This window comes from Pinus tabuliformis, chromosome 8, assembly GCF_031772625.1.
Source record: "Pinus tabuliformis cultivar Carrire ecotype Pingquan chromosome 8, CPIR1, whole genome shotgun sequence".
Classification (NCBI taxonomy): Eukaryota; Viridiplantae; Streptophyta; class Pinopsida; order Pinales; family Pinaceae; genus Pinus; species Pinus tabuliformis.
In genome coordinates this window covers 659,722,265-659,736,678 of record NC_142294.1, presented here as the reverse complement: position 1 = coordinate 659,736,678, position 14,414 = coordinate 659,722,265, and the positions used below count along the sequence as shown (strand labels likewise).

The 14,414-nt window shown below is 34.3% G+C and overlaps 1 pseudogene; it reads left to right on the top strand.

Moving 5' to 3' along the window:
• Positions 1 to 13,746: 13,746 nt before the first annotated feature.
• Positions 13,747 to 14,136, top strand: LOC149237321 (uncharacterized; annotated as a pseudogene).
• Positions 14,137 to 14,414: the final 278 nt, after the last annotated feature.

Genomic DNA, 14,414 nt, shown 5'->3' with positions numbered 1-14,414 from the left:
CACATCCGATTTATGGATCAAGACACCTTTTTCGTTGAAGAAGGAGTCACCTGGAAAACCCTTGGCGTATCAGAAGAACTTGAAAATTCTTTACTCGCAGCTGGTTTGAGCAGACCTTCGCTGGTACAGGCTGCTGCTATTCCGTCTATTCTATCAGGCAAAGATGTTATAGTGGCGGCAGAAACTGGAAGTGGTAAAACACATGGATATCTGGTACCTATTATTCAGAATCTACGTGGCATGTATGGACTCCTTGAAAATGGTATAAAGAAAGGTAGATCAGGGGCTCGAAAGTTTGCACTTGTTTTGTGCCCAAATGCAATGTTATGTGAGCAGGCAGTTCGCATGGCTAGCAATCTCCATGGTCCTTATGGTGATCCTTTGTTGAAAGTGATGGCAGTCAGTGGGAGTCAGGGGTGGCCTGTTGTTCAACCTGATGTTTTGATTTCAACACCAGGTACTCTGCTTAATTGGCTTTTTGCTTTTGATCCCAGGAGATGGCGCCGCACAACATTTGTTCGAGATGTAAAATATGTGGTATTTGACGAGGCAGAAGTTTGGCAGAAGTTGAAGCCGAGAAAATAATAGAAATTCAAGACCCAACGATTTTGATTATAATTCAAAAAATTGATTTTCAGATTTCAAAATCTAAAATCAATAAAATAATAAAATTTCTTCTCTTTTAAACAAAAATTTGACAAATTTCTTACCCAACATTCACTGAACAATTCAATGGAGTTTTCCAAAAATTTGTACAGCTGGAATCTCCTCCTCACATCCACTACAGCATTACTGGAGCTCTGGTACCACAATAATGGCAGAAGTGTCCTCAGACACATAATTTTATTAATCAGAAAAAAACAATTACATAAATGATTTTGCAAGAGTTTACACCCGAACAACACAAACACTCTTGCAATGAGCTATATATAAGCTCCATGTCCTAACTACCTCTAACTATGGTTCTCTTATTAAATAACAAGTGTCCATTTACAATAAATGCTATTCAAACCAACTAGCTAACTAATCTCCTAAAATAGAGCCTAAGATACGACACATTTGGAGAGTCATATCTAGTTACAACAATATGCTAATTCTAAAAGTCTCCATTAAATAATTAAACATTCTAGAATAATAATTATTAATTTAATATCTTAAATTAATAATTATTTTATTCTAATTTTATAACCTATGATAAAATTGTATTTTTGGATCATCTAACAGTATTGGATTTTTTCCTTCCTCCTTTTCTGCCGAGCTCCCTTCCATTTCTTGTTCTTCTTTGGTATTCTCTTCCTCTTCCTAAAGCCCCTGGAAACTATTTTTCCTGAACTATTGTTCTTCTCACTACTTATTTTTCGGACATCTCTTAAATCCTTTACTTCAGTTAACCACTTTCTGAAAGCTATCTGCTTCTTTCACTGTATTGCTTCTGCTTTTGTTTGTTTCTTTGTTGAGCGGACAATCTCTAAAAAGTTGTCCATGTTCATGGAATTTGTGACATCTGAATGGAATGTGTTCGTAATCTACTGTTTGTACCCATTCTTCATCAAAAAATTCCAATATTATCTCCTCTGGTAGAGCCCCTGATAGGTCCATTTCCACACAAATTTTGGCAAAGGAAGTATATTTTTCCCTTCTAGTGGCTTCAGAGGCTTTCACATAGCATCCTAATTTATTGCCTATGGCCTCTAACAATTCATTTTTCCTGTAATAAAGAGGTAGATACTAGAGTCTTACCCAAACCGGAACTGAAGTAAAAGTTTCCTTTTCTGGAACAAAGTGTTAGGGTTCAAGAGAAATAAATATAACAATCAAGAAATACACATTCAAATTATGTACACCATGATTATCTGGAAAACCCCAATTGGGGGAAAAACCAACCAACAATAGATCTATTATTGTCCTTGGCTAAAACACAGCCAAGCCCGCCAACAACATGAGCTTTCACCGCTCAACCATGGCTACTTACAATGGAGAATACACAAGCCCTTTAAAGGCTTCAACTACGTGTAATACCATGAGCTCAATACCATGAGTCACCAATACTAGGTTCCCAAAACCACAACTGTTAACCATAACTATTGACATAACCTCAACTCCACCATAGGGTCAAGTTTATCTAACAATCCCCCTTTAAACTTGACTTTGGGTTTTCCTTGACCAAATTTGCCAAGTGAGCCAGCCACCACTCACCTCCAGGCCCTACCCAGTCAATGTTAGGGTATTTGATAATCTCACACACTATACTAGTTCAGCATGCTTCATCATACCACCACATGCGTCCCCATATCACCCAAGTGGACGTTCAGACTTTACCAATAATTTACCGGGGTACACATGCCTTACCAGGTCTTACAGTCATATACCTATGTACATGAAAATCTCCACCTTCAACAGAGATTAGATTTGGCATACTCTTCATGCTCTGCTCATGCAGAGCTTCACGCAGAGATGGGGTTTGGTCTTCTTTCATAGAACACACGGCACCTTCACGCAGCAAAGGGTACTCCTCCTCAAATAGTCAACGCAGAGAAGGAAAAACAATCTGTGTGCAGGCCCTGTTCATCCACGCTCCACATGAATGGTTGAGAGCGGATAGGTCATCTCAATCTTAATCCTCGTTTGCGAGGAGCCATAGGAAGCAGCAGCCCAGTATTGTATTTTTTTTATGTGTATGTAATGGCAATGCCAATAGGGGCAACTGCATCATCATGTTCAAATTCTCGGCACATTCAATATTTAACTTCAATCTAGAGACCACCTTCTTAAAAGTTCCTCTGCAGAACTCAATAAAAATATGTTTCGGGCATGCATGGCTTACACGCTCCTCCTCCTCAGCACGCAGCAACTCACGGTCTAACACACAGAAAAACGCGCTCTAGTCTCCTCCTTGCAAACTGTGTCACCTCTAGTTTGATGGTTTTTTTCCACGCAGAACGCAGATCACACCGCAGGGGTTGCCCTCCTCAGGCAGGGCAGACCCCGCACACGCTCACCTCTGGTTCGATGGCTCTGGAGATGAAATTCGTCCGACAGAGATAAAATTCAGCGCTCACAACTTCACCAAAAATGGATAACCATAAAGCAAAAAGATAAAATTCAGCGCTCACAACTTCACCAACAATGGATAACCATAAAGCAAAAAACCCTCATTCGGTCTAAACTTGTAGCTTCGTGTACTGTGGTTTTTGGCTCTTTTAGACTTGTTCGTTTCAAAAAAAAAAACACAACGTCTTTCTCTTCGAGGGCTCCTAGGTAGAGTCACGGGCTCTGATCTTCACGCAGGGTAGAGCTGGGCAAACCTTCGCTCCTCCTCCTTGCATACAGTCTCCGATATCTTCAGGCAACAAACCGCTCGCTTCTGTAGAGAATTCACCAGCAATGAATCTCCCTTCAGAGAATAGACACAGAGCCTCTGAACCAGCACACAGAGACAATAAGTGGCAGAGCGTTTGGCAATAGCTCCACGCAGGCAGATGGCTTTCATTCACGCAGCAAAGCCCACGCACGCCTCTTTTCGCTCCTCACGCCAAGCAGCAGCGTCCTTTCTACCACTCAGCAGCAAGTCTTCCTCTCTTACACGCAGGCAACAACATGAAGTACACGCAGGGCGCAGCGACGGTGGTCTGACAGCCTCTCTTGCACGCAGAGCTCTCTGGTCACGCGTCTCTGGTCACACAACACTCATACAAGTGGTCTTGCACATAGCACAGTCCTCCTTCAAGCTTTGGCAATATGCCACGCTGGTCTTTTAAAAGGCAACACCTCAACTTTCAAAATTTAATTTAAATTTCCAAAAAATATTCTCAGGGCTTGCATTTTCTTCTTGCTCCTCATCGAACCATCACTTAACGGACATTGCTGGTTTGTGCAACGAGCTATTGCTTCAACCAGCGCCACCACTTCGTGGATGGGAACATTTCGAACAACTATCCCAGGCTCTTGCCAACCAGAGCTTTGATACCACTTGTTAGGGTTCAAGAGAAATAAATATAACAATCAATAAATACACATTCAAATTATGTACACCATGATTATCTGGAAAACCCCAATTGGGGGAAAAACCAACCAACAATAGATCTATTATTGTCCTTGGCTAAAACACAGCCAAGCTCGCCAACAACATGAGCTTTCACCGCTCAACCATGGCTACTTACAATGGAGAATACACAAACCCTTTAAAGGCTTCAACTACATGTAATACCGTGAGCTCAATACCATGAGTCACCAAAACTAGGTGCCCAAAACCACAACTGTTAACCATAACTGTTGACATAACCTCAACTCCACCACAGGGTCAAGTTTATCTAACACAAAGTTCATAATCCAAGGTCTCCTGTAGAGTCCTGTAGCAGCATAAAAGTAGGGCCCTCCTTCAAATATTATGTCCTTGTCTTCAATATTTGTCAACACCACCGTAAAGAAACCCTTAGACCCAAGGTGAAGATCTATGCTCCCTATAGGTTTCCAGTGGTATCTGATCCATGATTGTATAGCTTTCTTAGTGGGCCATAGTCCCATAAACTTGCAAATGATGGCATATGTCCCCATATGTTCCCTGTACGCCTACAGCTCCGGATTATTTAAAATCACCCTGCGAGTTATATCAGATTTGGGTTTGTAGAGTCCCTTGTGCTTCTTGTCTTTAGTTTCCTATTGTTTGTCCTCAACCTCCTTGTCTTTTGTGCGATATTGATGTTTTTATGTGGGTTCTTCTATTCCTGCTTCCGTGCTCTTCTTTCCTTCCACCCTCATTTCCCTAACATCTTCTAGAGGCTTCTTCCCCCTACTGGCCAGGGCCTCCTTATAGAAGGGAGTGGAGCCCCCTCCTCGTCCACCCTTCATGGGTATTCGGATGACCCCTGCGCGTGTTGAGCTTTGATCGTTCGTCCCTGCTCCCACGCCCTTCGCCCTCGAAGCATCTTGCAAACAAAGGTGTTATTCTTACTAAAGAAATTACAATAATTTACTTGATAAATGTTATGTGCATTATTCAATATTCACAATGCATTATTCACTATTAAGGCTAATGATAAATGTGTCATAGGTAAATGATTTGATCTTTTTGAAGCATAAGATATGTGATTTCTCAATCGATAGTTTTCATAAATTTATATTCTTATATCAACTAATGGTTGTAACTGCAATCATATCATATTGAAAATCAGCAAGGTACAAAGTCAATTATTCATTGTTTACATATAAAATGCACTAATATAAGTGCATAAATGTGATATGTAATTTTTGAGATAAAAAAATATGTTTTAAATAATTTTGCATTTCTTAAAAAAACATATACATGATGATAATTATTGATAAGTGGATTATCAAGGTTTGATTAGACACTATCATGGATGAATTATGTCATTGAACTTCTTGAACTGTAAGGCATCTAATTTCATTATTTAAAGTCATTTTTTTTATAAATTTGTATTTTAAATAAATTGAAATCATATCGCTTGAGCTAGAATTATATTATTGACTTGTACTTAGTTATGTCCATCAATATGAGTATACTATGATGCATTTTTTCGAAAATTACATCTTTTAATTTCTTGATAATAATTATTAAGTGGACTATTTAAGCTTAATGGTTGATGGCTCATAAGTGAATACTACTCGTTAAATTGTAGGGCATTCAATTATTGACCCATATCTTTTTTCATATATTCTTAAATCAACTATTTGTATATGCAATCATCTCATCTCATTTAATTTAATAAGGAATCCATTTATTGACTTTTATTTGTCTATCATGGAATTTATTAAGATTGTATTAATCTCATATTGTATTGCTTTGAAACAAAAGTCCATGAAAAACAAAATTCTCTTCTTCATAAAACATGGAATAATTAATTAACAATGTGTTAAGTGGACCATCTAGACTCATTAAAGAGTTGGGTAAAAAACGGTTGTATTTAAACTTTTTACACCATAAGACATTGATTTTCTAATCCATATTAGCATTTTTTCATTTTCATTTCTTGAATATTTTATTTGTGGTTTAAATAATTTCATAGAATCCAATATGAGTTGAAGAATTCTATTTGGCTATATGCATTGATAGAAGTTCATAAATGTGATGCATTTTCTAAATGTAACTCTTAATGTAATTAAATATATATATTTTACAAAACAAATTATAATTAATTGATAATGAGTTTTAAGTGGTCTATATAAAGCCATATATCTAAGTGTGTAAATGTGACACCTTTTTTTAAAATAAAACTCCATGTAATATAAAATGTTATTCCTAACAACACATGGAATAATTAATTGGTAATGAATGTTAAGTAGATTGTTAAAGTTATTTCAAGGTACAAGTCATAAATAAATGCATTTAAACTTTATGCAACATATGGCATTTGATTTTCCCACCTTTATTAACATTTTGTAAATTTCAATTCTTAAATAAATTATTTGTAATTGAAATAATCTCATAGAAACCAACAAGACGAGCATGTATTAAATTATATTTAGTATGTATGTATGTATAAATGGAATTTATTTTTGAAATAAAGATCTCAATGTAAGTAAAAATATATATTTTTAGAAAATTAATAATTTAAAATCAATTATTTATGAGTTCTAACTAGTTTATTCTATTTTGAATTGACAATTTTTTCTAACTATGCATTATTAAATCAATTATTCCTATATGCAATCATGTCATATAAGTCAATAAATCATTAATTGATTTTTATTTAACTATCATGTAGTTTAATATGAATGTATAAATGTGAAATTGCTATTTCTAGAATAAAAAACCATGTAAAGAAAATGAATTTTCTAATAAAAAATGGATTAATGACTTCACCATAAGCATTAAGTAGACTATTTAAGCTCATTCAAGAGATGGGCCATAAATGGATGCCTTTAAACTTTTTTTACCATATGACATGCTTTTCCCATCAATATTAACATTTTGTAGATTTCGACTCTTAAATAAACTATTGGTACTTAAAATAATCTCATAGAATCCAACAAGACTTAGAAGTTATTTATTGAATTTCATTTAGTTATATGTATTCATATAAGTTTATAATTGTAATTTATTTTTGAAACACAGCTATTAATGTAAGTAAAGATATATCATATACAAAACTAATTTGAAATAATTAATAATAAACTTTAAGTGGTTTATTCTGAGTACATGAAAAATCAAGTGTCATAGATGAATGCCTTTTAATACATATTTAATCTTCAAAATCAATATCTTAATGATAATTTATTTGTATTTACATTAAGTATTTAATAATTAAAGAACACGGGGAATTATATAAATTTCAACTAAAATACACGAGTTATGTTTAACACTTATTTCTTCCCTATTAAAAATGCTTATCATTTTCTCTTCTTAGTGAAAGTAATGATCAATCATGGCTTTCCATACAGTTGGTTGACACTAAATTTACATAGAGACTATTATTGGTTTTGACAATGTTGACAAGGAGAGATCAATATCCACACTACCTTCAATTGTGCTAATATTTGAAAGCCCTTGCCTTCACTACTTACAAGAAGTCACCACTAAAGTTTCTTGTTTACTTCAATCTGTGACATTGTCCATAATAATGAAATGACTTGAATACCCATTTAAGAACTCTCATTTGATGTACTTGGATTTGAGTGGAGATAGATCAATGGTGCCTAACCTTCTCGAAATACCTAGATCAACAATGTATAACTTTTATAGTGGATGTTTGCATGCTATGAAGATGAACAATAACCCCCTCATTAGTGCTTCATAAAGGCACATAGGGATCGTAGGAAATTGAGCACAAGAACATCTTACTAAGGTTTTAGTAGACTAGTTTCAAAGAAATGCAAGGGGCACTTATTGTTGTCATTTACAATAAGATCTTCACTCACCATCATTCAATCAACAAATCCCCGGTAGGTTGGGGGAAAGGGGGTTAGAGTTGCCATACTAATATGATCTAGCTTAAATCAATTTATTCTAAGAGTTTGATTTCACACTCCTTTTGTGTATTGATACTATTGTACATAACAACCCCATGTTTGACCTGTTCATGATCTCTAATTTCTTCGAAATTACTAAAATTATTTTAATGTTGAATCAAGTTAATATGACGATTTAAAAATGTGCTATTCTTACTAAAGAAATTATAATAATTTACTTGATAAACGTTACGTGCAATATTCACTATTCACAATGCATACTTCACTAGTAATGCTAATGAGAAATGTGTCATAAGTAAATGATTTGATATTTTTGAAGCATAAGATATATGATTTCTCAATCGTTAGTTTTCATAAATTTATATGCTTGAATCAATTAATGGTTGTAACTGCAATCATATCATATTGAAAATCAACAAGGTACAAAGTGAGTTATACATTGTTTACATATAAAATTCACTAATATGAGTGCATAAATGTGATATGTAATTTTTGGCGTAAAAATGTATTCTAAATAATTTTACATTTCTTAAAAAAACATATATATGATGATAATAATTGATAAGTGGATTATCAGGGTTTGATTAGACACAATCATGGATGAATTATGTCATTGAACTTTTTGAATTGTAAGGCATCTAATTTGATTATTTAAAGTCATTTTTTCGTAAATTTGTATTTTAGATAAACTGAAATCATCACTTGAGCTAGAATTATATTATTGACTTGTACTTAGTTATGTCCATTAATATGAGTATATAAATGTGATTTATAATATCCATATATTATGATGCATTTTTTTGAAAAATAAGTCTTTTAATTTCTTGATAACAAGTATTAAGTGGACTATTTAGGCTAATGGGTGATGGCTCATAAGTGAATACTACTCATTAAATTGTGGTGCATTCAATTTTTAATGCATAATTTTTTTTTTCATGTATTCTTAAAACAACTATTTGTATATGCAATCATCTCATCTCATTTAATTTAATAAGGAATCCATTTATTGAATTTTACTTGTATATCACGTAATTTATTAAGACTGTATTAATCTCATATTGTATTGTTTTGAAACAAACTCTATGTAAAACAAAATTCTCTTCTTAATAAAACATGGAATAATTAGTTAACAAATTATGTGTTAAGTGGACCATCTAGACTCATTAAAGAGATAGGTGAAAAATGGCTATATTTAAACTTTTTGCACCATAGGACATTGGTTTTCCAATCCATATTAGCATTTTGTCATTTTCAATTCTTAAATAGTTTATTTGTGGTTTAAATAATTTCATTATTAGAATCTAATATGACTTGAAGACAAAATCACTACTGATACTGGACATGAATGGGAAGTTATTTATTGAATTTCATTTAGTTATACGTATTCATATAAGTTTATAAATGTAATTTATTTTTGATTTCACACTCCTATTGTGTATTGATGCTATTGTACATAACAACCCCATGTTTGACATATTCACAATTTCTAATTGGTTTGGGATTACTAAAATTATTTTAATGTTGAATCAAGTTAATATGGCAATTTACAAAAGAATGATTGGTGTTGAAGGCCTTGTAATAAAAAACTTCCAAATTTAATGAAATATGTGTTATATCCAAGATGGGACCCAACAAACAAATATTTGGGCAAATATCTCATTATACAAAGTAGCATTTGAAAATTCCCCTATACCATCAGATTGAACCAGATATCCATATTAATCTAGTTCTGTATAGGAGCATTTGTAGTCAAAATTCTTGGACCCCAAAATAATCCTGGACCCATATACCTTATGGTCACAATTCTAATCAAAGTAAGAGTTTATTTTATTTTATTAAAGTTTGACACAATTACCAAAATATAGGCATACATACATCCAACCTAAGAAAATTTATAAACCTTGTAATACAACAATTCTTTAGAAATGCATCCAACACGGAAAGTGATCTAGCTCTATGTAAAAGTTGTAAAAATCTCTAGATATTGAATACAAACTAGATGATCCCCATGTGCAAAACCAAAACAAGAGAAAAGAAAAGGATTTATGTGACTGTAGCGTCAGTATATCATCTACCGAAGTGTATTATTTGAACATAGCATGATTAATTTAATTTTTAAATATTTACGTTAAAATATAATAGTAATAATATTTCTTTATCTAACAATGGAAATGGAAAGTGTATATTGTTAATATGAGGCACCAGAGGTGCGGTATAGTGCCAAGGAGTCTCTCACAAAGTCAACGTGGATTTTGGAATTGTTGGTGTATGGAAAGCAAGGCAGGAATGTCTCAAAATCTCACCCCAAGCCTGTGGTAGGTAATAGACACAAGAGCACCTATACCACCATGCGAGGAATTCCCTACAAGAATGTAGGGAAGGCCCACGAGATGGGAATACATCAATAAAGCTATCACCCAAGCTTGAGACCAGTAATGCCATGGAACACGTTCAAGTCACACTGGAAGAGTGATGAAATATTGATGTAGATACAGGAGTCAACCATAAATCTGAGATAGACCTATGGATGAGAAGACCAGCTCGAGGATGCTTGTGTAGAAACAAAGCCTATCTTTGGGGAGATTGCAGAGATCCTTATCTAAGACATCGCATGAGGTAGAGATGAAGCCCCATGTCAGAGTCATGGTGGAAATGAAAGGAAATGATTCATTGCAATACCAATGAGAAAAGACATAATTTTATAGAAATTATTTGGATAAATTTACCCTTTGAATATCAAAACCCTAGGTGGGAAGGGTCCTATTGGTGGAGCTAGATTTTACATTCATGCGATCCAACGAGCAAATAATTATGTGGCTAAAAAAGTCTTGCAAGGGTTAGATTCCATAAATTATTTTAATTAATAACCAAGAATTATGTCGCTTGATGCACCTGCGATTGTCAATAGATAAAGCCCATAACGACAAACTAATGTTAGAGAACTATTGTTTAGGTCGGACCCTAGAATCTTGTAACTAATCATGAATTTGGAATTAAATTAGAGCACTGGGGTCTCAGATCTAGGAAACGAAATCCTGAAAGGTCAAAAGTCCTAGGCTTCTCAAACACCAAAATCACATAAATAAATGTGAAGTTAATTTAATTGGAGAGTCAGGAACTTAGATTGAGCACTTCCACGGGGACAGTTGATAATATATTATTGTCCAGAGGTGAAATCAACATGACTTGTGGATAAAAATGTGGCAAGTAGTTTTGGGTTTTTCAGGTAGTCAAAGGCCCATATGCCAGTGACACATGGACCTCTCATAGGTCAATATGTGCCAAGGATGACATCATCATGATGTCAGCCTAGCACTCTGGAATTTTGGAGGTTGGAATCATATAACATAGTATTAATTAATTTTTTTAGAGTAGCGAGCACTAGCAATCATTAATTAATGGCACACAGGATGATGAAAAATTTCTCTGTCATTCAAGATAGCTGACCCAGAAGCCTGGAGGGCCTAAAATCCTGATATCCCATAATCAATTTAAAATTAATTTTTGAGCATTTTTCAAGAACGCAAGAATGTGGGATTATAAGCTTAAACTGTTATGACTACGTTTAAGCAGTAATCTGACTACAATTCTGAGATTTTGTTTGAGATTTTTATCTCGATGGGTGGAGCAAAGCATCAAGTTACAACGTGTCGAAAAAGGAGACAAAATAAAAATAAGATGTATACTACAGTCAGGTATGTTACATATCGGTATCAAAGTGGTACCTATCAGAGTGGTTTGGTACCCCATTTCTGCAATGTTAAAGGAGAGGTTGGGTATGGTACAAAAAGGAGAAGGTATAAAGGAACTTAAGCTACATTTCCTCACCATACTAGAATAAAATTGAATTTGATTACTTAAAAATGATGAATGAATTTATAATAAAAGAATAATTAAGCCATCAATAGTTTATTTAGAAGATAGAACAATGTAAATCATAATCACTAAGAAAAAAGAGAGATCATATTTCAGAGGAAAGGGCTTCTAACCCCCATAATTTCATGCGAGGACCAAAATTTTTCAAGGGATAATTATAGTAGAAATTTCATTACCCCATTCAAACCTATCCCAAATCCCACATAATAAAAAATATTGAAAATGGAAAGTGAAATTTTACTAGGGAATCCCTAAAATACTAGGACTGTGGAGAACGTCATCTAGCCTCAAATTGTGCAAATAGAAAGGGGAATGATAGAGCAACCATACATCATATCCAAGAAGAATCCATGCTGAAAGATGTAGCCCAAAAGTTTCAAAGCATCAATGTAGCCATAGATGCCTGATAGGCAGAGCATTAACCCTTAATGGTCAAAATAGGTTGTGAGATAAATGCTTAAACTATTATAGTCATTATAGACATAATTTCTATTCAAAGTTATGTGTCAACTAAGTTAATAGAATATTTTCAATTAATCAAAACAAAACATATAAAAACATGGTTAGTGCATCTAGCTAATGGGACATAAAGCAAGGTCACAAAATTTCTCTTAGATTATGTATTAGAAATGAATGGATTACGAATTATTCGAAATTTGAATGTCCTACAATTGTGATCATAAATGCTTTTATCAACATGGATTGGATGGACAAGGACAGAGTGATTTTAAATTGTATAGATATGACCTTTAATTGCAACGATGATGACAGGAATGCACGAAAAATCAAGGGAATACACAGACCCATAATTTTAAGAAAAAAGTATTTTATGCAAATGAAGTCGTGTGCTAGGAAAGGCTATAAAATTAATGTTGTTTAGTTGATTAATACAACATGAAATGGATGCATCCATGGTACTAGAGCCTAGGAAGCAACCCGACATTGTTGCTTCCCTCCTTTAGTCATCATCCAAGGCATGAGGCTATTATTTCCCTACCCTGACAATGGTTAAGCCCTTGATACCCATCAATACCGTTCTACTAATCCTAGTGACATCCATATCCAACTCTTATGGCAATGATTCCCTAGCAAGATTTTGTGGATTAATTTCTAGGAGACCGTCATCGTGCTTAAGCCCAAGGATACTCAAATGGCCATTTCTTACCCTCATGGCCCATTCTTAGTGCAAAAATCATCCTAATGATATACATATCTAATTGTCATGCCAAAAAATTTAGATGCATTGTTCATGGAAATTAAGCCCAAGAAGCTTTTTTTGGAGCATATAGCCCAAGGAGTTTCCTCTCCTTACCATGGCAATTGAGACCAAAAATGCTTTTCATATTTAGGCCTTTTTACTTCCTTCCACAATCTTGTTTAGGCTACGTAAGTACACTTTATTGACCAATACCTTATCACATTTATTTATAAAAAAGTTTTCAAACTTACATGAAATAAAGTCAATATATTGTAAATATTAAGAAAACTTGACATTAAAAAGATTTATAAGTATTAAAAATGGTAGAAATAATATTGAGTAAAAATCAAAACATCTATTCAAAACAATAGCTATTTTTATTGAAAAATGTACGGATAAAAGAGCACATATGTGTGGTTAGATATTTGAACAATTTACAATATATAATGATATTTGAAAATATTATAATAAGGGAAAATTTTATTTGATTAATAAAATAATTGTTTTACAAAAAGTGCCTAGCCGACCACACATACGTATGCATTCAAGAGAGCTAGGGATCCATAACATCTCCCCACACATATATTTATGCACACCTTACATTACAAATCATAACAAAAAGAAGTTCTTCATTCCAGAGCGAAAGAAATAATAATGGTTAAGAATACAGATTGTCAGTATAAAAAAAATAGTATACGTCCACGTTCCCGGTTGAAGGAACTTCAAAATCATCGCCTGCAATTGCAATGGAAATGGAAATGGAAACAGAAAGGCAACAGGATGCGAAGGTATGTAATGATCATGTTGTGAGAGTGAAGAGCTTCGATGGCGGAATATTCGATGTCCCAGAAGCAGCGGTGTTTCAGTCGGTGATAATAAAGAACGTAATGGAGGAGTTCGGCTCTGAAAATCCCATTCCTCTACCGTCTGTGTCCAGCGACATTTTAGAAAAGATTATCAAGTATTGCACATACCATGTTCATCATCCCCTACGTACCCGGAAATTTAAAGATGACGTTGACCCATGTTATGTGGAATTCGTGAAAGTGGATCTTCCCACTCCGAATCAACTTGCACTGGCAGCCCAGCATCTGGATATCGCGACTCTTCTTGACTTGGTATGCCAAAAACTATAGCGGATACAGTTGTTGCGGAGTACACATCAGAAAATGTACGAGAGATGCTGAACATTGAAAATGACCTTACTCCTGAAGAGGTGGAGGCCATCAATAGTCAAGATCCTTGGGCTTTTCGATGACTGAACTCACTCATTGAAATTTATTATTAAACAAATCAATGACTACCTTCTATTTCTTATTCTGCACATTTTGTAATTATGAAAAGCCTCTCAAACCACTAGATTGAGCTACATGTCCATAACGTGATTTTTTTATAGGAGTTTCTCTTTTCAAGC